The sequence below is a fragment of the Leptonotus elevatus genome, chromosome 9, assembly GCF_054856555.1.
Source record: "Leptonotus elevatus isolate MCC_2025b chromosome 9, RoL_Lele_1.0, whole genome shotgun sequence".
Taxonomy (NCBI): Eukaryota; Metazoa; Chordata; class Actinopteri; order Syngnathiformes; family Syngnathidae; genus Leptonotus; species Leptonotus elevatus.
Window position 1 is genome coordinate 8,571,835 of NC_141247.1, and position 27,825 is coordinate 8,599,659.

At 38.8% G+C, this 27,825-nt stretch overlaps 1 protein-coding gene across 2 annotated transcripts in view; it reads left to right on the top strand.

The window, feature by feature from the left end:
* Positions 1-396: 396 nt before the first annotated feature.
* Positions 397-27,825, top strand: part of il1rapl2 (interleukin 1 receptor accessory protein-like 2) — a 278,122-nt gene continuing 250,693 nt past the window's right edge. For both annotated transcript variants that reach the window (XM_086084960.1, XM_086084961.1), the window contains exon 1: positions 397-1,396. The gene's annotated coding sequence lies outside the window, so the exon portion shown is untranslated. The remainder of the gene's footprint in view (positions 1,397-27,825) is intronic.

The following is a 27,825-nucleotide window of genomic DNA, read 5'->3' on the forward strand; positions in this document are numbered from 1 at the left end:
ATCCCCTCACTTGCTATGTGTCTTTTGGTGACACAATTCTGAACATTTATCATTTTTACTGAGTAGATAATGTCTCTTTGTGCTCTGAGTAGATTCGACTGTGCTGGTCTGTGGTTCTGAAAGAACAGCGCCCTTCACGTGGGGGGGGGGGGGGTAGGGGGTGCCTGATCTCTTGCAAAACAGCACGCAAAAAACAATTAGGACACAAACACACCTTCTGCGTTTTAACACCTGCAGACTTATTTAAGTTAGTTCGGATCAAAGCCCCCACTAGACCTGAGTGGGGAGTGGGAGGACGTGGATTAGGAAGAGGAGGAGGAGGGGGAGGATGTGGAGGAGGAGTATGAGGAGGAGGAGGAGGAGGCGCATTCCTCCACCGGGAAAAGTGGAGTTGATCTGTCACATAAGCGTAGTAGACCCTTACTCATATCTTCTTCCTCGTCCTCTCCGCATCCCGTATGCTCGAAAGCGAAGGCATCAACCTAACCTAACATCCACCCTCTTCCTCTTTTCTCTTCCACTCGGTTAGGAGAAGAAAGCCAAAGAAGTGACTCGAGGCTTCCAAGCGATTTTTCCCCCTCCTTGCAGGGGGTATTCAAAAGACATCTTTACGCCTAATGCGGTGAAGAGCAGAAGACTGTCAACCTTTTTTTTTTTTTTTTTTTATAATATTTTCTTCTTCTTCATGGATTCAGGATAAAAGTATATTTAAAGAAAAGCTGACAGCACGTCTAAAAGCAATAGAACTTGGGAGTCATGGTTGAACATATTTTTGGAATGTTCGGAGCGATCAGCGCGGCATCTTTGCGTAAAACGCGACTTTTCCCTGGAGCTGCATTTTGACATGTTTGGAATATAACGGAGGGAAGTGACTGCGACCCTTGCAACACATTGCTCATTAATTGACAATCAATTGACCTCATCTGGGCAAGCGGGGACGTCATGAAAACGATAATGCACTGAGAATGATGGGTGCAAAGTTCTTTATTCCCCAAATTCCAAGCATCAGAGCTCCATCTGATCATTCGTTAGTATTTTTCTCGTGTAAAAGCCTCGCACTCGATGCATTTTGGATGCGTAAAAGTGGAGCGAGTGCTCCAGAGTAATGCGCGGACACAGTGCCGACCGGTGTCAGTCATTTTCGAGAGAAGAGTGCAGAAAAGGGAGAGGCTTTATTAATATATTTCTTGAACCCAGAAAGTTCGGATAGAGGTTCTGAGTGTGGCTTTTGGGGGAACGAGAGGACGCGACCTCCTGGCGGGGAAACGTTTGGCTGCAGTGGCGAAGAAAGAGGAGAGAGGTTGGATTATTCGAAAACTGCAACATATACTGCCCAGGTCAACATCCGATCATTGGCATCCATTTGGAGACTGAATTTGTAGCTTTCACGTAGCAGGTAAGAGGCTGTCGCGGTTTTTATTTGGCGCGTGGCTCACGTGCGCTACTTAACAAGTTGTGTGTGCGTGTGTTTTTGTCGAGTGTGTGTGTGCGCGCGCGCGCGTGCGTGCGCGCGCGTGTGTGTGATAACGACCGATAAAGTGAGCATAGGTGACAGAGAAAGTTTGCATATGTGCTCGTTCGTGCGCGTGGGGAAACCAACATATTAGAGTGGTTTCTTCTTTTTCAAAATATATAATTTATTGTCACTTTTTCATGACCATTTTGTGCCTGTGCACACCTTAGTACCCAGGATTGCTGAAATGACAATAAAATGTATTACAGGTACAATATTAGGTATACCGAATTGCATACATACATACATTACCTACATTGTATACATAATTGCACAGAGAACTAATCCATTATGTTAAAACAAAAAATCAGATTGCTTTGCTTTGATTGACACAGTCAGATATTGACGTATAAATGTTGATATGTGGAGGAAAAAGGTCAAATCTTTCTGGGAGGAAGGTGGGGGTCTGTGAAGCCCAACTCTTTCATGACGATTAATTAATTATTATAATTTATTTAATTTATTTATTTATTTAGGCTTGACACCCCAAAACTAGATGCATATTTGTTCATTTACCAGCAGGATACTGCACTGCATCATACAGCGAGAGCTTATATTTTGCCCCTCGTGTAGCTTCTTTATATCCCAAATAGCTCTCAGGATAATGTAGTGAAGTGTTGTAGCCTACACAATTACAAACTTCTATTACATAGTATAATTGACCATGTCAAACAAAATAGACCATTCTTTAATTTGATTTTAATAGACTTTATTAAAGCATCCTGAGTGTACCTGAAACTGTGGATGTGCACATGCAGTACATTCTTTTTCATTTTACACTTTCGGAAATCTTCCAACATTCATTACGTTACATTGCAAAACAACACCAAAACAGCCTAATTGTGCTGTTTTCCATTTAGTCAACCGACAAAGAGGACAAAGCAGCTTTTTGGGGAACCACTGTATAATTTTGCCATTTGTTCAAGTCTTCCAAATACAGACGCTGTTTGTCTGAGTGCTTTACAGCCCAGCAGGTGTTTTCCTCCTCCTCCCACTCTCTCCATGTCCTCTCCTCTGTATGAGCATTAGAGGGAGTTTCTGTTCAGAGAACAGAAAGAGTGTGTTGGTCATGCAATGGTGTATACATGTCAGGTGGATGTAAGAACAGAGAGGAAGACAGATGTGTGTTGCACAGCCGTGTGACTCTGTCACAGCTACACACAAGGGTGGGATTCAGGTTTTACAATCATCTCTGTTTAGCAGTAAAGTGCAGTTTGTTGTCAGCGGGCAAGGACGCTGCGAGTGCAGAGGCCAGGAGCTGTGTGCGTTGATTTAAGATGGTGTCATATATATCTCACCAGTAGGTGGATCGATCGATCGATCGGTCTGTCTGCCTGTTTGTCTGTCTGTCTGTCTATCTATCTTTGGAATTTGGAACATAATCAATTCTCGTCTTAAAATAATACTTGAGTAAAATAAAAAAAAAATGTAAGAAAAAAAACTAAAAAGTGAAGAGGATGTAATGGATTAAAGGAGTACATTTTGTGGAGGTACACATTAAAAAAAGAAACAATGTGGGCGATAAAGGGCAGAGAGAAGATAGTGACGTGATTTTGAGAGGAATGCAAAGGTAGTTTCACAAAAGAATGCAGAATGGAAGAAAGAAATGATGCTATAGAAGATACATCTGAAGTGGAGAGTGTCACTATGACCTCGCAGTACAGTGGCCTAAAAGGGTCAGCGAGGCTAAATCCTGAATGAATGGTGGATCCAGACTGTGCTATCGGTTGCAAATAGTTGTTTTGACCCCATTATGATTTGTTGGAGGTAACTGAAGTCAACAGTTAAAGCTTTGAGTATCTGAAATTTGTACGTGCCCTGCAGGTTCTAAATTTCACCCATTTCTTACTTCCCGTCAGCTACCCTTCCCAAACGGTCTTCTCCTTCAGTCTCCAACCTTTTACTGTGGTTGTCAAATTGACATTTTCCTTCAATGATAAATGCACATAACTATCCAGCTGTACCATCAGCTCATCTTTCAAAAGTGTCTTCTTTTCCATAAGTTAATAGAGTACCATAAAAAAAAAGATAAATAATATTATAGAAGTAACCAATAATACAATTGTCCCTCTCTACGTATATCATGGTTCACTTTAGTGGTTTCACTGCATTATAGATTTAAATGGTTATTATTAGTGATGGCAAAATGAAGCTTCATGAAGCATTTGCGATATTTTTTGACTCCTCTAGATGGTGCTCTTGGTTTAAAGATAAAGGCAAGTGCAATGAAAATGGATTACATTTGCATTGCATCTTTGAATCATGAGTGCCATCTAGAGGAGTCAAATAATATCGCAAATGCTTCATGAGGCTTCATTTTGCCATCACTAGTTATTATTATTATTATCCATCCATTTTCTTAACCACTTGTCCTCACAAGGGTCGCGGGGGCGCTGGAGCCTATCCCAGGTGGCTTCGGGCAGTAGGCGGGGTACACCCTGAACTGGTTGCTAGCCAATCGCAGGGCACACAGAGACGAACAACCATACTCACAATCACACCTAGGGACAATTTGGAGTGTTCAATTAACCTGCCATGCATGTCTTTGGAATGTGGGAGGAAACTGGAGTACCCGGAGGAAACCCATGCAAGCACGGGGAGAACATGCAAACTCCACCCATGAAGGCCAAAGCCCGGACTCGATCTCACGTCCTTTGCACTGGGAGGCGGACGTGCTAACCAGTCACCCACCGTGCCACCCCATTATTATTATTATTATTATTATTATTATTATTATTATTATTATTATTATTATTATTATTATTATTATTATTATTATTATAATAATAATAATAATACTACTACTAATAATAATAATAATAATAATAATTATTATTATTATTATTATCCACACAGACGGTTACTGCAGAGCAATAAGTATGAGCCAGGAGGAAAGAATGCATAAGAGACAACGAAAGTCCAAAGTTTAAGATAATTTCACACATAATAACAGAAGCTATTTCAACATACCGGTACTATAGTGGTCTATAAATCACTGAATGGTTTGGGTCCTGAATACATTCAAGATCAATTGGATCAATTAGTGGAGCTCAGAGTTCAAAGCAAACATGGTGAAGCTGCATTTCCCTGTTCTGCTGCACACAATTGGAATAAGCTGCCAACAGGAGTGAAGTCAGCCCTGATTGTAAATGCTTTTAAATCCAGATTAACTCTTTGACTGCCATAAACGTTATAAAACGTTTAGCATAAACCTAGGGAAGGGCGCCGAGGACGTTAAAAGACGTCCCCTATGTTGTTTTTTTTTTTTTTTCAAAAACTGGTGCAGGAAAGCCTTGGGCAGCTGTGCTGAAAGTATCAGGCAGATCTGATTAGTCAAAGACTCGTTTTGGCCCCTAGAGGGCAGCGATGACTCTCTTTGCACAAGGTTGGATGGGCCGCCCACCGTGGGCGTCAGTAGAAGACGTGAGGCGGAGCTAGAGTGTTGAGGAGACAATGGCTGATCCAAGCCACAATGGCTTGACCAAGCAACCGGTTACAAGCAGCTCAGCTTGAGCATTTTTTTCAAAGACGGAAAGCATCAATCAATACTAAAAAGCGCATTGATGTCAACGATGATGATGACTCCGAGCTTTACGCCAAAGTTGGAAGCTTTGGCCTGTTACTATCACGTAGTAAGCCTCACCGGCTACGCGCGGCTAGCGCGGCTAGCGCTGCTAAGGCCGGAAAACGCGCACAATAGCCGGCCGGGTACTTCTGCACAAGCGGACATTCGATCGGGCGATGGAGAGTTGGCATCGACCAATGCAGATTGATGATGATGATGATGACGACGACGACTCCGAGTTTGACGCCAAAGTTGGAAGCCTGGACGTGTTTACGATCACGTAGTAAGCCTCACCGGCCTAGCGCGGCTAGCGCGGCTAGCGCTGCTAAGGCCGGAAAACGCGGAGCTGCACAAGCGGACATTCGATCGGACAATGAAGAGTACCCCGAGTCCAATGCATATTCATCGGAGGAGCGGGTACAGTCTGATCACGGAGAAGACACTGTTTCTGGACTACGATGCCACCATGAATGGAGTGGATAAAATGGATCAGAACATCTACCACTCGGTATAGCAACTGAAGGACGCGAGGAAGCGAGACGTAACACCACCGTAACGTAACCGTAGCATGATCCTGATATTAGACTTGATGACACACTGCAGTATATACTTGCTATTCCCCGGAAAAAAACGGCCTGCAAGAAAGTGGCACACGCGAAGAGGCAATCTGTTGTGCAAATGCTGTTACGTCTCTTTGCACGCAGGAGAGTGTTACAAAAAGAAAAACTGTCGTTGAAACATCCACATATTTGTAAATAGCACCACAGTTGCACACATTTGTAAATAGTTTGCCAAATTGTTGTCAAATTGTTACACTGTTGAATGTAAATAAACGTATTTTGCTATCAAAAAACACTTTTTCATTCTTGGTGGTAGTGTTTTATAGAAGTAAAGCACTATTTAGGTGTTTGTGGCATCATTCATGGACAAAAAGAAGTGTCAAATTCACTAGAATGCATGAAATAATATCGTTTCACTAAAAGCTTGATTTCTCCGTATTTTGGTCCAACACAGGCGAAATTGGGTCAAACTAACCATTTTCTATTGTTGATTACTAAAGAACGGAATAAGGTAGAAACAAACTCTTTATTTCTGATGAAAGATGAAAGTCCAATCTTTCATTTGGTAGTACGTGTGTTTCCATAGTCCAAACAGAACATTTTCTGTGGACCTTGAAAATCAGTCAAAATGCTTAAATCGGCTGGCACTGACGGCATCCCTTTTCTGAAAACGTCTGGCAGTCAAAGAGTTAAAGGCTTCCTATAGCTTCAAAACATGTTTTTTTCTTTTCTTTTAGAAAACTGCTCTTATTTATTTACTAATTAAAAAAAAAAGTTTCCTGTAAATGTGTTTTATCGTTGTCAATGTATGTTCTATTAATTTATGAAAACTACTTTTGTTTTCTCTGCTTTGCTTCTGAATGTCGTTAACTGTTGTTTGTTGACGCTTGTATGTGTTGCCTTTGCTAGTGTGAAGCAAATTGAGTTGCAACTAGCTTCAACTGGCTTCAGTTATAAAACTGCACATGGTAAAGTAAACATCGTTAGCTAATTGAGTATGGCCTACCACTGCTATTTAGAACAAAGTATAATCCTTCCACCTCTGGTTAAAGATAAACACATTCAGTGCACTTTCAATAAGTTTATGAAACAAAAGTACTCACTCAACACAGGTGTAGCTAACGGTTAGCAAAGTCTATGCTGTCATTCATTAGGTGGGCTTCCATCCACCTAATTTTATTAGAATTTTCAAGAATTGCGAAAATAAACCTAAATTCAGTTGTGCCACTTCAAGTATGTATTGCAAAAGCAGACTTAGTTCTGCTGCAATTAGTTTATAGCTTGATTTGACAGAAAATATTTAAATTGTTGACAAATGAGTACATTATATTTACAAATGCTGGGGTTCCATAAAATAAATACATTCTTTTTTTTATGTCTTACGTTCATCTTCACACAAATATGCATCTCAGCAATTTTCAAAACGATCTTGTTCATCAATCAGGTGTGTTGATGGAGGGAGACATGGAAAACAGGCAGATCAGCGGCTCTTGAGGACCAGGGTTCCCTATCCCTGGCCTAGAGAGAGATGATGTATTCATGTGATACTGTGACATTTTGTGTCACACATGACGAAAGGATCAAAGCGTCTTCATATTTCGTCACAGGAAGGTTCTTAAAAATGATCAGTGACATTTTTTTTTTTTGCAGGGGCAGCTTGGCCTTTTCCATTGGGGTTAATTGAATATTGAATAGTATTTTAAGACCCTTTAAATCAACCTCATGTTATGTCCACACATAAAAGACTATTTTTAAAAACATTTATTTTCTTAGCTCTAGGTTACAAAAACATCTACAGTATATGTTTAAAGAAATCTGTGTACCCATGTAATGTATTTGTTGTCTCTTTAGTGCATTTTGGCCAATCAGAACCCTTTTAAAGCAACATAACTTGGTCGTGCGTCGTGGGCCTCAAGACCCAGCCCAGGAGAATTTTTCTTTTTTTTAATTACCCATGCGGGTTATACAGTCACCCGTTGGATCTGTCATTGGGCAAATTGAATTCAAGATATGTTAGGCGATAATAAAACAAGCCATGTTTTATTATTCAAACTGCCATTGACGGCTTTAGAAAAATTCATTTGATTCATTAAACATCACTATTATTGTTACTTGGGGAAACCAGCACTGTATTGTATTAAAAAGGAAAAATAAGGTAAAAGAAAACTAATCAAGCGACAAAGAGCTCCTAATTTGTGCAAATTCCTCTATGTAATGAAATACATGTCTGCTTAAAATTGTTAAACATTACATTTAAATGTTACATTTCTGATGCTAATTAAACTCATTCACTGCCATTGACGGTTATAAACGTCAACAATTCATTAACTTTAACAAACTATTTCTATTAGTTTAATTGTTTTTCCACTTTTGTTAACAAGAGTATGAAAACCTAGATTCTTTTTATTGTACATTTAGAACAGATATAAAATGTGTGCTTAATCGTCAGTTAACTATTGAAGTCATGCGATTGATTACGATTACAAAATTTAATTTGCACACATTTTAGATCTGTTCTAAATGTACAGTAAAAATGTTTTCTAGGTTTTCATACTCTTGTCAACAAAAGTGGGAAAATATATTAAACTAATAGAAATAGTTCAAATGAATTTTTAACGTTTATAACCGTCAATGGCAGTGAATGAGATAATTAGCATCAGAAATGTAACATTTAAATGTAATGTTACATAGAGGAATTTGCACGAATTAGGAGCTCTTTGTCGCTTGATTAGTTTTCTTTTACCTTATTTTTCCTTTTTAATACAATACAGTGCTGGTTTCCCCAAGTAACAATAATAGTGATGTTTAGGGGGTGCTCAAGTAGATCAATAATATTTCAACTCACTTCAAAGAGAATTTTTTTTCTTTGATATACAAACAAATTGAGTTACAAGCTTGGTCATCATGGAACAAATTCAACTTGGCCGAAGCCCGGTCTCGATCTCACGTCCTTTGCACTGGGAGGCGGACGTGCTAACCAGTCAACCACCGTGCCACCCCATTATTATTCTTATTATTATTATTATTATTATTATTATTATTATTATTATTATTATTATTATTATTATCATAATTATTGCTATAATAATAATAATAATAACAGTATTTGTTATTATTATTATTATTATTATTATTATTATTATTATTATTATCATCCACACAGGCGGTTACTGCAGAGCAATAATAATAATAACTATAGATAGAAAAAAATAATTACTCTTTAATTACACAAGAGCACAATTAAAGTATTTATTTTAGCATGCATATTTTTAACTGACCATGTCAATTATAACACAACAAAAGACACTTGCTTGTGGGAGCGTTGCTATTGTTGCAAGACAAAAAGTCAAAATGACTCCACCACTTCTAAATCTGTTGCTGCAGCAAATGATAGTAAGGTTCTTTGGGAGTGCTCTGGCGCCTGTAGGTCAGTTCACAGCAACGTGGAGGACAAGCTGAGTTCAGAATGGAGCCCTGCAGCTGATAAGGACTTGGTGATTCAGGATTTTCTCTGTCAGAAGGGTGGCTGTGTGCTGACAAAGACTTTGGATGACGATCCTGCACTTGAAGGTTGATTAATGTGAAGTGCTGATTCATTGTTCATGATATTTTTCTTCAGCCTTCATCCTTTGTCAGTGTTAAGTGGCTATACTTTGGTTGTGTTGCAGGACTGCTACCCATCTACAATGTATACAGTTGCTGTAAAGGAACTACAAACAGGGGTGGAGGTGTCATTTAATGCTGTCCAGCTCCATCCCTTTGTGTTGCTCATGGCATTCCCGACAGTAGACAGGCTGCCTGGCAGTATTTGCTTTCTTGGCGGTCACAGTGTCTGGACTGCAACTATTAACTGTCCTTTTGTTAGTAATTCTGGTCACAGGCCTCTTTCCCAATTTACTTGACAAAAGAGGAAATGTGCTTAAATGCGATTGGATCCCTGAGTGAGAGGACACTTTTCATCTGCATCCAGGGTTAGTGAAGTTGCGAAAACCTTGGCAATGGAGCAGAACACCAACGGATTTTATCTTGCTGGTGGCTATTTCAAATTCAACTTTTCAACTTCCATTTTGTAAGCTGGAAAGTGTCCTCACCTAAATTGAAAACCCTGTGCCTACACATCAAAAAGCAGACGGCCCACCTGCGCATCAATTGCTAATGCTAAGTGCTATCTTGGTTGACTGTTCAACTCACTCTTAACCAACCTTTTTTGCTCTGTCCCGACAGCTAGTTGAAGCTGGCTGTGCCGTTTACCTCATGTCGGTCACGCATTGTAAATATACCGCTAGAAACTGGCGAGCGAGGTGGGTAGTATGACTACATTTCCCATGATTCCGAGATGCGAAAGCAGGAAGCAGTTCTAGTTCTGGTCACCGCCTGCTACGTAAGCCCGTCCTGCTATCGATTAGATGCTGATGCGAATGAGAACGCAAGCGTGAATTTGGACATTAATAAGAAGGAATTTAACAGGTAAATTCCATTTTGATGCGTTTATTGTATAAATCGCTATGACAACTGTGTGATTGACATACAAAACAATGAGGTAGGTAAAATCCGCCGGGACGCGGAACCCAAGGCTCAAAAACAGGACTGTCCCAGCCAAAATGGGACGTCTGGTAACCCTATTTAAGCTTTAATGGTACTAACTACACAAGTTAAATAATTTAAGTGTTTATTTTTACATATGTAAATGACATGCTCATAAGAATGCAAGCAAAAAAACAAACATCTAGTAGTTCTCTTTAAGTCTATGCCATTTTATAAATCTGACTTGGGATGAGCGAGTAAGTAAGATACCAGTCTTATTTTAAGGTCTCGTACTTTTCGAGGCTGCCGATACCGTCTTAAGGCAAACAAAATCTGACATTGAATAATGGGCATTGGATAAAGAAAAAGAAAAAAGAACGGAATTAAAGGATTTTAATTGCATCAAAGAGGAGATCTGAGGTCAGATTGAGGTCAATTGGAAGTGTTTTTGGTGCTCAAACCAGATGAGAAACCCAATAGTTAATTTTTTTAAATTTCCCATCCTTTTAACTGTTTTTAGTTTTTAATCAGTGCCAAGGTTGATTGCAGCAATTACACACTGTCACTGCCACTAATGTTTTTGTAAACTGAACAAGAATACATTACTGTACAGTAGCAACTACTGTACTCTATAAGATCTGCCCGCTATTTCTTTTATATGCTCCCCCCTCCTCTTCATCACCGTGACTCTCTAGTACACCCCTCAGCAAATCTACCAGTGTCTGTAGCTTCTCCTTAGTTGACGTAACATTCCCTGACAGGCCAGTCCCTATGGATTGTGATCAACTAGAGTAATGGTGTACACACAGCAGCAACAGCGCAGTCCCTCCCAGCTTGCAACAACAGCAGCCGTAATATGGCACAGATCAGCGTCTTGCCAAAATGATTTGACATATTTCTGTGCTGATCCTGCTTCATTAGCCAGAAAAGAAAATATAAATAAGTAGGTTGCTTCGAAGCGCAGGAACAGTTTTGTTCAGGAATGTTGAACAAAGCATTGTTTTCTAAGTACAGTCACAGCTTCATGGTATTTCTTGTGTTTTTTGGATGGTATTAAACTTGGAGTTCCCAGTTATAGCATTCATACCCCTGCTGAAGGCATGAATGATTAAATTATTACTTAATTTGTTAATTTATTTATCGGTTTGTTTGTCCATTAGGGGACAGGTGTAAGTCATCACAGTCATACACACATAAATATAAAGGAAATGCATTTTGTATTTATTTGTACTATTGTAATATTGGACACGTTTGCAAACATATCATGGGCCAATCAAAACAACAAATGGGTGTGAACTGATTAGACAAGCAACCAGTGTTAGTCAGTTGGGAATGTAGGAAAACATTTTATGACAAACAAGAAAATATTTTCTGATATTGTAATTGCCTGCTTAAACTTCTTCTATGATTAAACTTCTACCTGACATCCAAACCGCAGCTGCTGGCTCGAGCTGCTGGCTGCACTCCAGCCAAGGACCTCAACTAAATTACCTTTTGACCAATTAGATCGTCTTGAAAATTGGTAAAACGGATTTTTGAGATAACAAACTTAGTATATCCAGCTGTTTTTGTTTTTTTGTCGTTAAAATGAATTTGGGTAGTGTCCGCTTTTCTTTTTCACAGATTTTTAAATTACCTTGCTTCCACTGCTGTTGTGTTAGTTTCTCAGTTGAATCAATTAAACCAAAGTAGGCTGACCCTGCATGAAACAAAGCCAATGATGAATTAGCGTAATTTGAATACTATTGATGCTGGTTTTGTTTAAAATAAATACATAAATCACTGCAGAATCAGTATGTAAAACATACAAAGTTGTGTTATTATAATTTCATCATTGGAATTAACAAACCCAATGGCAAACATAAGAAAACCCAATGGCAAACATAAGAAAGGCATGAGCTGTCTGGTTGTCCTAAATTTCAGACAGAATGGAGCCTCAGCGAATTTAATCTTAACAAATATTTGATATGAAGCTGTGGAGTTATTATTCTTACTTCCGTGACTTTCGCTTTGATGGCTCAATCATCACAGAGATTGCTGCGAGTGTTCTCACACGGTGTTACAGTAGCTGGAAGGTCATATTTTAAATCATCGATCTGACATTATTTGACAACATGGAACTGAATTTTATGGGATAGCTTTACTTTGGTTTATTTAAATGTAGTTTGCAGCTTTCTATTGCAACACAATGCTCTAATTAAAAAAAAAAAAAAAAAAGGAGTAGCCAAGTCGTGTTTTGAAAGGAAAGACTGGGCGATAAATATTACAGTTGTTTCCATTCGGGGTTTGTCTTCAGCAATTAGCCATTGCTATATTTCTCTCTATTCTTCGCAGACATTAAGCACTATGACAATGGTTGGAAAACTGTTGCAGATGGCCATAATGAACCCCGACTGGGCAATTTGGAGATTTTGTTCTGCAGCCAAATCTGCATGTAGATGTTTTTGCCTTGTTCACCCAGAAAAGATTAGAATAATGACATTTTGATGGATTTTTATGAAGTCACTGTCATCCGCAAACATATGCCGTTTTATCATCAATGCATGTTTGTGGGTAATTAAGTACATGTTGGAATGGCTCCAAATGCCACATTATACCTCCTAATGCTTCATCAACATCTTGAGATGAGGAATTATACATTTATTGAAAAATTGTCTTAATTAGCTAAATAATAATACTGCCAATAATAGACACTGATGCTGTAGTGGAAGTCAGCGAATGAATGTGATGGTGAATGTCAGGGGGTAGTGATGGTTGCGGACCCAAATGCAGGGCAAGGAGGCAGAGGTGACTTTAAAAAGAAATGTAATTAAACAAAACAAAAGCAAACTCCAAATGGCAAACAATTCAAGACGTGGGGCGGACAACAAGGCAAAAAAACTGGCAGCATAACGGGAGGAAAACAACAATGAAGCGACGCAGACAGAGGGGAGACAGGTCCAGACGGAAGCAAAGCCGGCTTCGTTCCTCAAACAAATCTTGCACACACAGAAGCAATTCAGGACTTGCGTGTGTCCAAAAGAAGACGCTGAGGACGTTTAACGGCTGTAATGTATATGCCAAGTCTGGAGCAGCGCTGTAGCGCAGCCACAGGCAGTTAACGGAAAGCGTAGAAGAAGAATCGGCGAAGAAGATGGACACTTTTGTTTTCTAACTTTATTGCAATCTACAGAAAAAACAGGGCTTTGCATGTATCAAAACAACATGAAAAAGACGAACACAGGAGAAGTGACAATGGCGGGTGATTCAAGTACAACACCGCTTGTTGAACGTGGGAATAAAGAAGCAAAATATTTTGTTGCAAAAGTATAAGCAAGCTAAGGAGGCTGCGCAAAACGACTACAACACGGCTATCTGCCATTGTGGACAGGCTGCCACGCGAGAATTGGTGCATACGTCATCAATCTGCGACAATGCGTCATCATCGAGCTGCGACCATTACGTCATCGCTGGAGGAGTATCCTGCATAAGGTGTCCAGATGGACGCGTACGGGGCGCGTATTGAAATCTTTCCACTCTGGAGCCGGTTTCAAACTCTGAAACCGCGCCGTCATGTGGACGAACGGCTTAAACGGTAAGAAACTTGTGAGGATACATTGAAATAAGCTTTCGTGCGGACGGGGCCTAAATACACACACACACTAATGACAAAACACACACCTGGGGCAAGACACCAGTGGCTGAGGGCAGTGATTGGTTGACACGGGAAAGGGCAGGATTACACTTAACAAGACCAAGGGAGACACACAAGGAAAAACAGAACCCAAACATGACAGTGAATGGCTCTCTGCCTCTATATGTGTCGGGCACCTGACGGATGACCAGTCCAGGGAGTAGTCTGCCTTTCGCCCACAGTCAACTGGAATAGGCTCAAGCTCATCTGCGACCCGGAACACCATAAACAGTATGAAGAATGGATGGCTGGACAGATGGATGCATATTCCTAATAATCATCATGGTGTCAACCAAGCTAGGAAAAGGATGCACTTTTAGCATTATACATTTATCTGCATGTAGACCAAATAACCTTTTGACATGATTTTCCTCCTCTTCTTTGTCTTCTTCTTCTTTTCCTCTTCTTCTTCTTCTTTGTCTTTCTGTCAACTCATCCCCGTAACACGAAGCAACGGGTGGTCTCCTTTTGAATAGTTACTTTACTATAGTAAAGTGGGCATTCAAGATAAGCGATCGGACCGATGAAAGTTCTCCTAGAACTGTTTAATGCTCACTTAAAGCAACACTAAGGAACTTTGAGTTTACGTTGATTATGGCGGCGCCATATGGACAAAAGTGGTATTGTTATGTCTGAAGGAAGACCACATTTCCCATGAGGACAAGCGCATGACGTTGTTTTTGAGCTCACGCCAACAAGTGAAAGCCGGGCCAATATTGATCCTTGACTGTCCTTTTATCTGGGTAGCTTCCCTTTTTCTTTTTTCTTTTTTGTCTCTTCAGACAAAACTTTTTAGTTGTTTTGCAGCTTCTGCCAGGAAAGCAGTAATCGGACTTCCGTCTTTGTAACAAATGTCGAAAGGGGGGAAGTGACGTATGCCATAAAGCAGTCAGCGCTTTTGTAGTTTTTTTGTGTGGTAGTGTTCCTACCATCCTCCTCAAAGTTGCTTAGTGCCAGTAAAAATGATACAGACCCCCTAAGGCCATGGAAAAGGTACCATTCAATTTCAAGTCGATGTTTCATCAGAAGAGTTATGAAAATATTTTATTAAGGTTGAAAAGTTCCTTAGTGCTACTTTAAAAACCAATTGAGCCAATTGATCAGAACCCTGGATACTACCCAAATGACAACATCCGCGTTTAGATGGGATATGTAAAGTATTAACTTACTCTGATGGGTCAAAAGTTTAATCACTTCTCCTTTATAGTCACAGCATAGTCAAGTCAAGAAAACATGCATTTCAAAGATAATCGGATCAACCTTGGTTACTTACACAATAGTATCACTGGAGAGCAGGCATCATGATGTGAACTGAGGATGGTGTGCAGAACACAACAAAGGTTTTACATCTTGTCACACTAAATGATATCTATATTTATGTATACATCAACCTGCCAAAAAAGCTGACTATAAATAATGTTTCTGAATACGTGAAACAAATTCATTTGCAGCTTTGATGATGGATTTGCAATATACCACTGCAAGACCGTTAGTAGATGTGGGAAGTTTAAATTACATTACAATCAAAGTAACATTGAATGCATGCATATCACCCCTTTGTACACTGTACACAACACTTGAAGTGCATAAACATACATTTGTAATTTGTAGTTTTCTTTTTTTAAAGCATTCAATTTATTTTTATTGTATTTTGTCATCAAAATAGGGGAACAAGTACCAAACAAACTACTACTTTCTACACAGCCACTATTTACATATGCATATTTATTTTGATCATTCATCGTATACACTTTACACGGTTTTACTCTGTATGTTTTATCCGGGTGATTTCCAATTTAAATGTATTTATTCCCCTCCAATACATTCTCACTGCTTTTTTCATAAAGACAAGCGCCTCTTCCATCCTTGTGTGTATAGGTGTATGGGAGTGACTTTAAAAACGATCTGTTAACCTCTTTGTCCTCAGAGGAAAACCATTTTTCAGTCGCCGTAGCGAACGCCAAATAGAAAGACTGTTTGGATGTCTGCCTGGGAAAATAAGAAACAATGGAGGCCTCTTCTATCCCCATGCATCCCACTCTCCACTTATTTTCTTTCCCTCATTCCTTTCTTCCTCTTCTGCTCTTCCCATTTATCTTTGTCAGCCTGTGTTCATAGTAGCCACGGCTTTATTAATGGACAGAGAGGAGAAAGAGAAGGTACGGAGTCGCTGGTTCCAGTGGACTGAGTGCAAAAGAGATCCATGCGGTTTCTATATAAGAAGAAAAATTACAAGTCATTTGTAAATGTCATGCTGTGGTAAGAAGAAGAAGAAGAAATTTGGAAAACAGGTTGAAGTGCGCGGCTGCACTGTGTTGCTGCAGCTGGAACATTATCATGCTGAACAGCACCTCCATTTGGGCCAGCTAGTCCACAGTGGCACGGGCTCTGCAACTGCCCAAGTAAGCCTATAAGATTGTGCCTTTTCTTGCCAGAAGGTGCACACAGTGCTCAAAGGGCTTTCCATTTGATGTTTTGCCAGGGTAGAATGTCTCAAATCAGCGAGTCACTCACTCAACATGTCCCTGACCATGAAAATGTTACTGTTGGACCTTTTCAAGCAACTGAGAGTTTGGCTACATCCTTGAAGGCATCCAGTTTTCATCCTGGATTGGCTTTCACCACAATCCAACATTATTTATACCTTGGTATGGTGTTGAAGAGAATTTTTATTTGGCCAATGTGCTCCTTTAAGTTAGACCAGCATGATTGAGTTAATACATATTTAACTAAAACAAATCTAGTCAATTAAAATGACTGTCCTCATGGAGGGCGTTCTTAATTCATAGTCAGTTAGAATGCTGTAGGTTACACTGGAGAACATTATAAATAAATAAATAAATAAATAAATAAATACAATTCCATTGAGTTAGATTTTTATACTGATTAACTAACCTAAAACTAGCCTGCTGAATCCAAAATTGCAGTCAGTTTGTATTGTATTATTATTTTATTTTAGCACAGCTAACCCTCCAGTAGTAAGACTGTATTAAGAAGAAGAGCTGATTATGTGATTGGACTCATCTACAGCTAAGTGGCAATTTGTTTGTGCAATCTGTGCAGCTCCCAATAGGTCAGTACTATTAAAGGTGCATTGTGTCATTTAAAAAGATAATGTTAAAGATTTTTCTACATCACGCATGCTTCACCAATGCCCAGATGAGTACGAAGAGCCTTGACTGTTTTACACTGACTGTACCTATCAGCTTTTATCTTCCCTGCACACTCCACAGTTTCTTTGGGGAGGGGCGGAGTTTTTCTTACGTTATTTGAAGTCATGTCTTCCTTTGTCAACTGTGGCTGTTGCTTTAAGATCGTGCACGTACTTGCACGCGCACCATGAACGAGCCTGACACAGATGCTGCAGTTACGCTTTGGGCCAGAGGTGGCAGTCGTGAGTAAAAAAGTGACAAACTGCATTTCCTTTTTCTTTGATCCTTTAATATCTGGAAACAGAAAGCTAGCATAGTAGCCATAACCTTGGTAAAAAAAAACAACTTGGCGTTAAAGATATGGTGTGTAATTAGCGTCATCTAGTGGTGAAATAATAATTCATTAATTTTAAAACCCACTATTGATTTCAATAATATGTTCTATCACATCATGTACGTTTTTCTTTTTCTTTTTCGTAAGTCTAATAATCACTAGTTATATTACATGGCTGTAGTCTCGAGCTGACATGGATGCCCAAAAGACAACTTTGCGAACATAGTTAGCCCTGCTTACAGCTAGTGTCCGGCCCAAAGGATCGATCGCCGCTTACCTTCCACAGGTGGGGCCTGCAGGTGGTCGTCGCTGAGTCCCGTGACTCGGGCTCCCGCCATTTGTCTGCTTTGCTCTCGAAAGCTTTTACATGCTTCTTCTGCTGCTGTATAAATAAAGATGACTTGACTTAGCTGCTCTTGTTAGCCACTTTAGCCAGCCTGTGGCTCGGGCTAACTCCCACTAGCCGCTCTGGCTAACTCCAGCTCGCTCAGTCTTTCGGCGTCGCTTGTTGGGGCTGCCAGGCTGCTGTCGCTCGCCGAGATGCTCCCTCACTCACGGCAAATATTACTATTGGTGGTAGGCTTGCAAAGTTTGGTCCCTCTCGTAGTTTGCGTGCTTCAAAATGCATGCGCTTCGACTATAACATTACAGTAATGCCTGTTTCTTTCATTTTTTATTTTATTTATTTAAAAAAAAAAAAAAAATGCCTGTTTCTTTCAGATGTCATTGTATTTCAATATTTCAACATTTTTATAGTACAAGCACATATCGGTTAAGTACAGTTTTTTCTTTCTATGTATGTTTTGTTTTTGAAAACACGGATCTATATACCGCTAGTTTTGGATTTCACACCCAAACATATGTTAAAAGAGCTATCCTAACTTAACAAAAATTGTGTTCCCCAGTGTTTTTCTAAAGTTTACCAGAATCCTTAAGAATGGTGCAAAATATACACATTCGGCAAATAAAATGCCTTGTTAATTGGAAATGTTGGCCTTGTTGTGAATTTTGAAACTTTCTCATTCCCATCAATGCGGGTTTGCAGGGAAAGGCAAAAACTGCTGATACAGCATTCCTATTTTCTTCCTTTACCTGTATGCACCATTTGCTCAGTTTCGTCAACTACCTCGGGTTCGTTTTGTTTTGCTAAGGTATGTGTGACACATTTTCAAAAAAAATGCATGGGAGAATTCAAAGGGAGATTGTGGAAACTGAACTCCAACTTGTTTATGTAAATGTGTCATCAGATCTAAACAACAGTTACAGTACATGGTGTTGACAAGCAAACATGGTGAGGTAATCCCACCTCTCTCAATAGATGCATTCCTGGGAATATGACAAACATGGAGAAATTAGGCCGCTTGTAATTAAGTTCCACATGTGCAAATCTATTTGTGAAGCATTGCTTATGAGATCCGCTGTATAATCACATAGCCCCAAAAGGGAGACTGCTTACTTAGCATTTAAATAGGTTCCTTCTCCCAACAAATGTGTTTGTGTTTGTGTGTGCAGCACAAATCTCGCATGCCACTGTTTCTTTATGCATGCCTCTGTGCCGCTGTGTGAGATATAGGTTAGAATGTTTCTGTACATGTGCAAGAGGACTGGTTTGCGCAATAATGTATTGCATGTGTGAGTGGAAGTGTAAGCAATACATCTTGCCTTCACATTATTTCTTAGGGCTCCCAGTGGACTATTGTAGTGTCAATAGAGCAGGTTTTAAAATGGGTGCAGAGGGAATATTAAGGGAAATTAAATGCGTAAGGATGTGTGTGCGCGTGTGTCTGTGTATGTGTGTTACTGATGGGTTATCATGAAACCGATAGTGATGAAGTATTGGTTTCATGATAACGCTTTCAGGCATGAATTCACATTACTTTAATATCCGTCAGTGCCAAATAAATCACCATGTTGTGTCTGTGTGTACATATGAGATCTCAATGTTCCCTCTGGGAAACAGTCCGCTTCACAAACGCAATGTGAGTTTTGCCTGTATTATCTCAATTGTTCCATTCTGTTCTGTCAATGTTGATTTAACTCAATCTCAGCTTTGAAAGATTGGGCTGCGTTCCCTCCTGAGAATGGCAGTAGGAGGAACGGGGGCTAGTTGGGGGAACAAGGCTGGGGCTGACATTGTTAGAAATACACAACATTTCTTATGGGGTATCATAATGGTGCACTGTCCTTACAAATGTTATTTACAGTTAAATCAAAAAACAAAATTGAGGACAAAAAAAAGGCTAATTGCCGTTTTAACAAGGAAAACTAATGGCAAGTCAAACTTTGCCATCAAAACATCTTTAAGTAAAATTTTAGCATTGTTAATCCATTAAAGTTTAAAACAAGTTAACCATAGTAAAACAAAGAAAAGACAAACATGTTGTCAACCCTTGATGACAAATTAATAAAGACTGAATAAATATAACCCAGGCAGAGTCTGTGAGATAGGCACATGCTGAGGGCCCCATGGACTCTAGGAGGCGCCAAAAATCATGTGAAAACTCACCTTCAATATAATCATACTCAAACAAATCATAATAGGAAGTCCTAATTTCACGACAAAAGGGAAAAGGAGTAAATTGATACTTATTCTGAACAACTAAATAAGCAAAGAGGAGCATAGTGAATTAGTATGAAATCAGTTGTTCTGCCTTTTGTGCGCACTGTGCGTCACCTGCATTGAATTGACTCTTAGGTTAATGCATGTTTCTAAATGTATGATGGCCGTAATCGAATGAAAATAAAATGAACTCAATCTGAAATTTTTTTTCTTATTTTTGGAAAGGATATTTCACATTAAAGGGAAGTAGGAACATGTAAATACATGAATTATTTAATGTTAAACTAAAATGTTACAACAAAAGCCTCACTTTTTGTGGAGAAAATTGAAACATGAGCAAATCTCAGGCTGATATAAAAATGTATATTTGTTTCTCTTGCTACGTTCACTTATTTACAGTAAGACAATGTGTTATTTTTGTAGATTTTTTTTTCACAAAATGCTAAATACAAATGAAAATACCAATGCACTTAATTCACCTCTGACTAATGTAAGGAAATAAATTTATTGGTGAGCTGTCAAACCACAGAATGCAAAAAATAACAACAGACAAAAAAAAAGTTTCATCATTGAATACAATCTAGACTAAATCTTCTGTGGAGGAATTCATCTTTTTCAAGTGGGGAAGTTGTGCATATCTATTAAACAATAACCAAAGCCCTGCAGATGCAACATTAACATAGATTAAAATTTAATGCAATACCCAATTAATATGACTACAAATGATAACGCCACATACATGTATACATCAATGGTATACTGCTCACCCTGAAGCCAGGTCAGACTCCACTTTTGTTCTCAAATTATATTAGAAGCTCGACGCTCATCATCACATTTTTCCTCTCTGCCACCACTGGTACTCTTCAGACAAATACAAATCAAAACATACTTGTGAAGCTGATTATAATCTTTGAGATGATCACTGAGCTGAGTTTGTTGAGTTATTGTAAGAGTCGTGTCAGTCACCATAGCAATACTTGTTTTTTTTTGTACTTTCAAAAATGGTTGTACGTATTTGGTTTCATTCATGAAATAACGTGTATACTGTAAATCCCTAGTCAGATATACTTTTTAATTTTGATTTTATTTGTTCAGTTGTCTATTTTTAGTGTAATTTGATGAGTGACGTGACGTCCTGCTTCTGCTGTTTCTCTGTTTAGGGGCAGGGTGCAAGTCAGACTTCTAGTCATTTATACAGCACCAGATTTGTCACAGGACATTAGCATTACATTATAAAGCTCATAAAGCACATCTTGGATTCAATACATACATCTATAAATGTGTTATATATAATTCAGCTTTTTTTTCTTTTCTTTTTTGTTCTTTTGAAATTCAATACACGGCGCACAGTGCATTCTTATAATGCCTTTTAAAGTGGGGGATTTTATGGATTAAAAAAAATCTTTTGTAGTCTATATTTCTCACTATTACATCACTATATAACTTTTGATCTGTGTCTACCTGCATATGCCATAAAAGCCTGATGGATCATGAAATGCAGAGTGTGAAGTGGAAGGTTAACTGTAATTCAATTTTATTTTAATTTGAGAAATAAGACGACGATTAAAAAGCGATTTTGCTGAGCTTGCTCATTTTTCACTTTTGTTCAGCCCCACGTGACAGTGTTTGTTTGTAACTCTCATTATCATCATCTACAGTATGGTGTGTGACATCTAAACTGACATCTAATATAAGGATTCAACATGCAATGGTGGTAGCTTAAAATCATGGTCCATGATTAACATGCTGAGTAGTGCGACACACACACACACACAACGACGCATTGTGATAACCCACAGTAAAGTTTCCATCATTTATTATTGGCCCAAAACACCCCAATGTTGGGTCCATTCAATGACTCAAGCAATTTTATAGCCACAACATCACATCAGGGGACATTGCTGCTGGCGGGAAAATGGTAATGTTAACAGTAACACATTCACGCTTCCAAAAAAAAGGAAACAAAGTTTGTCTGTGCTGTTTCTACGTTTACATGCTAGTGAAAACAAACATGACGTGAGACTGGTGGTTGGTGTATGTGTGTACCAAATAGTCCTTTAGTTGTGTAGACATTGAATGTAAGTCAATGCAATGTCCTCAAACGGCTCCAGGCACATGCACGTGTTTAGAAATGTGCTTGCGTGATACTGCTTTCATGTTTTTTCTTTCTGTGATAGGGTCAGAGGACTAATTACGCAACTCCACTAATTAAAAGTGCATTTTGCTGTGTATGGCGCTTTGACCTCAGCTTGCCTTCTTCAACTCGAGAAACCTGTTGCACAGGCTGAATACGTCTTGTATGTTCTTATGTACTGTAATCCAAGTATTAGCCTACTATCACTAAATGTGAACATTGTAGAGGAAACCGGGGCTTGTTATCAAATGGTAAAGTTGTCACATTGCAATTTTCTTCTCCACCAGAGGGCGCAGCTAAAAAGTGGTAGACTATTTTTCTTCCTCTCTATGGTCAGAAGTCACTCCGTGTCTGTGACGAGAATAGCACATTGTGAGCTGAGATGAGGGCCAGTTAAACATTTTGCGCAACCAAAAAAAAAAAAACTTTACATATCTTAAAATAAGCTTTTTCCACATAAAAATCCTAGCAGTGATACATGTGGACTTAATTAAAGCATCTTGTCATACCTCAGTCATTGGTTGTGAGTCGAACTAACTTTAAACTGGAGCTAGGATTTGCAAACATGGTAGTTTGGGGTAATGTGTCTCAGCTATTTTGGGGTTAGTTGTCATATTGGCAAGGAACGCGTCAGTGTCAACTTGGTTTACGTATGCCGGAACTACCATCCGGATGATGAGTCTAAGAGTAAGGATTATTATTTTTTTGGTCGAGTTTTGTTTGCATGTTCACAAATGCGTCTTCCGGTCGTTGACTGATTACAATTTCATGATTCCTTTTTGTTATTCAATTGAATCTTAAATTTTCAGCTTAAGTAAATCAAAATGGGCATTTGGGGCTGAGACACATGGCATACATGCCTACAATTCCTCAGGACTTTTATCTAGTGCACGTTGCTTAATATTACCATCTGGCTATCAATGACTATGTTCAACATTTTTTTTTCAAGGTAAATGCTACACATTGTCTGTGTCTGACTTTAATGTTCACTTTATTAAAAAAAAAAAAAGCACAATAATTTTGGCCTTGATTTATTAATTAGAGTGGTGTATTACCTCATAAGCTGAGACAACAAATAAGGTTGAAAATGGCTTGCTCTCTTTGATGATGCAATGTTAATGCAATGTTAATAGTTGAACAAACGAAGCCGTTTTTGGGGTCTCCTGAAAAGTGACAATTTCGGAAGTACAAGGTTTAGTCTCGACGCCAGCGATATGATGTAGTGATTCCAAGAAAGTTGATGTTTGACATAAAGCTCCGGTCTCCCCGGTGTGTGTGTATTTTCTAAATAAAAAAACAATAAATATATAAATCATAGATAAATAATACTACTACTAATAATAATAATAATCATGATGTGATGAGGATAATTTGTTGTAATAATAATAATAATAATAATAATAATAATAATATATATATATTAACATCCCCAATGCAAATAATGGATTGCTAAACAGGTGCTGCTCAATGCCAAATCATTCATTACACCAACTCAACTTTGTGGGTGTTTTCTTTGGTGTTAGTGTGTCTTTGTGTCATTCAGCAGACTGTGTGTGGTTATTTGTTATGCGTTTGTATGTTTAATTGATGAGCACATATGGTGTTTCCATATGGGATTGTCATGGCTGTAATATCTCTATCCTGCAATTTAAAGATTTAGAGAAATATCTCTGTAATACGCCACACTGTTGTAATGGCTTAGCTTTTTTCCCCTTTTACATTCTCTTTATATCTTGTATGACATATGGATGGACGGTGTAAGTGTCTTTTGCTTATTCATTGGATTTTTGTGTACGTGTGTGATGACACTGCAAATTGTACAAATGGGTAACAGTGATAACTATCAAGAGAAATATAAAAAACATTTTCTTTTTTTTATGCAACCACAACAATGCAAAAAACGGTCCAATGAGCATAATACATGTAGTTTCAATACACCTCATTTACCAAATACAATGAATCATAATATAACAGATTAACCTCTAAAAAGTAATACAATAATATTCCACACACATTATTACGACTCGGATGGAGTCTCCCCACTGTAAGTCAGCCTCTCTAAGACATTTACAAGTGTGCTTACATGCGCACAGTATTGTATCCAGACGTTATTATGGTCTGAAAGGCACCGTGCTGATTGTGATGTTATTAGAAGTGGCGTAATGGTGCCATATTGTGTCACTTCTCAGCCACACACTACGACACTCACATTAAGACAGACTCAAATCACAAACCTTACACTAACACATGCCCACAGAGTAAACTCATAAAATCACAAACATGCCAATGCTGAGGCAGATGAACAACGCAGCGAGTCTCCACTGATGATGTAATCATGTAAACGTTTAAATATACATGCAGTGTCAACTTTTTCTTTCATTTCTGTCTTATCCTTCGATTCTTTGCTCTCAGCTGACCTATCATGAATTAGGAAAATCCATTCCCAGAACACTTGGCCCCTTTTAGAAACAGTCCATTGGATTGGATTGGAATACTAAAACCTGCTCAATGGAGTAGTGGGGGCATCACGGAGAGGTAGAACTAAAGCTACCTGTGCAGAATCTTAAGGATACATAAATTTAATGTTCCCTGTATCTTGGGGTCTAGTAGGCGTTGAAGCCATAGATTAATTGCACCCGCATTTGAATGTAGGCACCATCATAAAATCAATTGAACTACGTGAACAGGAAAATATTTCATTTAATTCAATCTGTGATCAGCGTGGGCTGGAGGAATTAACGTACGATTCATTCATTCTACAGAAAAGCGAGGGCTGGCTGCTCGTATAGCCTACTGTACAGCAGTGACGTCACGTGTTCCCAGCTTTTCTAATCTCGTCTGTGGGATGTGACCTTTTTCTAAATCACTGAATTCATGTTAAACCTTTTTTTCACCCACATAATTTTTGTCGTTTTGTTCTCTTATTGCTAAAAGATACAATATTGTTTCCATTTTTCCGCCAGTGTGGCAGGGATTTTTCAACACTCATTGGTGCATTTGATAAATATAAAAACATTTCTACTAAAAGGAACACATCATTTAACTTATTTCCTCCCCAAAATGCATAGATATGCTCCCAAAGACGTATTTATATGTTTTTATATAAACAATTTAATAAAATGCTAGCGCATACGAAGGTTGAAGCAATGGTAGTTATTAAAAAACGGCCAGCAGGTGGCAGCAGAGTATACGAGATCAACCAGGGCCATGTTGCATACAAACTGATTTACCCATAGTTCTAAACAGATTAGTGAATAACGATGAAACTTAGTAATATTCTAATGCTAAATGCTGCAAAACGGAAACAGATAGAAATAGTTTTTTTTTCCTGATGAAAGAAGAGACTCTAATCTTTCTTTTGGTAGGTTACATGTTTTTATAGCAACGTAATATTCTGTGTGCCTTGCAAAATCAGTCAAAATCCAGTAAAACAGCCAGGAGTGAAGGGGGTTGCTTCGGTGAAAATGGCTTTAAGTGAATGAGTTAAAAATGAACCTTCTATTCTGTGAAATTGTTAATAACAACTTTTGACAAAGATTATAACTTTATAATACTTTTTAGGGATAATTTTGCAGTAGGTACAGGAGCTGCCATTTTTGGACAGTCACGTGATCATTGTGACGTAACGCGTCCTGTAAACAAGCATAAAAACACATGGCTTCGAATGACTACAAAAACACTCACAAGGAATTGCATCCCACGACGGACATAAAAAGAGGAATTTCACCCTATAGCAACAAGCCGCTTCTTCAATAGTAGTCCAGCCACAGGGGAGTCGCCCAAGATTTGAGTCCAGCTAAAAGTGAAGATGAAACTGGCCGATAATGAGGATGCATAGCTGCCCCATAGCGAGTAACAGTTAGGGACCGTCCACAGATGACATATTGCAGGGTGACGTATGTGGGACAATAAACAAAGGTGCTTTTTCCCCCCATTTAGTATGTTGTAGTAGCTGCAAATGGCAGACCACTGCTTACTAAAGCTGAAAAAAAAAATCATCTTATATGTCATTGTGGAGAAACAGGAGACTTTAAGTGGCAAAATATTCACAAATTGTTATCAGGGCAAACTAATCTGCTTCTTAAGCTCAATGTGACCGGTCTGGTACGAGGTATTTTCATATCCGAATCTCTAATGCAGGACGAAAGTAGTACAGTAGTCTAGTAGTGGATGTTTAGTTGAAAAGGGAAAAGCCTTTATTTCCTGCATTTCTTGCAGTGGTGCTATAAATATATGTCTGTGCCCTTTCAGTCTTTCCCTTACTTTTGTTTGTGTGTGGGAGTGCAAATTTGAGTGTGAAACCTCAATGCTTGGAAATGTCGAAATGTCATTTTCAGAGGTGTTTATAAGCACAGCGGGTTTGGCTTTTCAGAAATAGTAGGGTAGACTAGAGCACCCTGGGTTTGTGTGTGCAATGTTGGACGGCAGGCAAAATTAAGCGGCGGCCACTGTACAGCAATTTCTCTGACATAATTATTAAAATTATTTGCGTTTGCGATCAATACTTATTTCTATATTCTGCGTTGGACTTTACTCTTTTTTTGTTTTTTCTCGAGCTCAGTTCATTCGGTAATTTTACCGATTTGACATGTCATCATCATTGCTCTCTTTTTTATTTATTTATATATTTTTTATACATTTTTATTTTGTATGTGGGTGTGTATGTGCATGTGCGTGTGTGCATGCGTGTGAGTGTGTATGCATTAGTTCACTTAAAACCTATTAAAAAATCCCATACCGTTCACCTAAACCGAACACTTCAGAATCCAGCCAGAGTCGTGAGGCCGTCAGGAGACCAGAGGAAGAACCAAAGAAAAGAAAGGAAAGGAAAGATTGAGCTTTACTCTTGACACACTGCCCCTTTTCTCTTTTTCTGTTGCTGTACCCTTGACATAATTATTATCAAAATCCATTCAACACTTTTCACATTTCCTGTCCTTCATCACCTCTTGCATCTTATCAGACCGTCCACCTGACTTTACATCATTTTGTGTGACTCTATCATTTTCATCTTCACATTTTATTAACAAGTGGATGAAAAGCAGAAAATATTAGGACCATTCCTTCTTATTTATTCTAAGGTTAGAAGGAAAGGAGAACATTGCCCATCTAGCTGACCTACTAAATCGAGATTACTGCGAATGTTGTGCATTTCACCAGGGTAGAACAATTGTTTACAGTATGTAGGTTCATGCTGTTGCAGATCTGAAAGGAGGGGGAAACAGCTGAGTTCCACCTCAAGGCTTCTGAAGTAAAATGATGATATCAGTGGGAGGAGCAAAAAGATGCTCAAATCTAGCTTTTTCTCCTCCTTTCCACCTAACAAATAAGATATAACACTGAGAAGACAGACCTGAACTGTTTTTTTGAAGCTTCAATAAAAAGTTCCTCAATATTTTGAAAAATATCTTGCACTGAAAAAGATCCCACCTGTGTAAATGACATCGTCATCCTGGTTCTCCATTATCTTGTTCTCGGTCAGAGACAATGTTCCACATTCCTTATGTTCCTGTGGCATAGGAGAAAGTCAGACTTGAAGAAGGTGTGCAGTTATGGTGGACACTCCTCCAGTCAAATGTCCTCCTAGCAGATCTTACTCATCTCATTACAATCAACATTTAACAACGTGTATGAGTACCTGTATTTACTGGGAATTTAACATATACTGTTGGCAATGTATTGTGATCTATATGACCACAGTCTCACTAACTGACATTTTGAACACCCACCATTTTTTCTTCACTTTATTTTTGTGTGTGGATATAAATAAGTAGTCCTCAAGTTGCGAACATCCGAGTTACGAACATTCG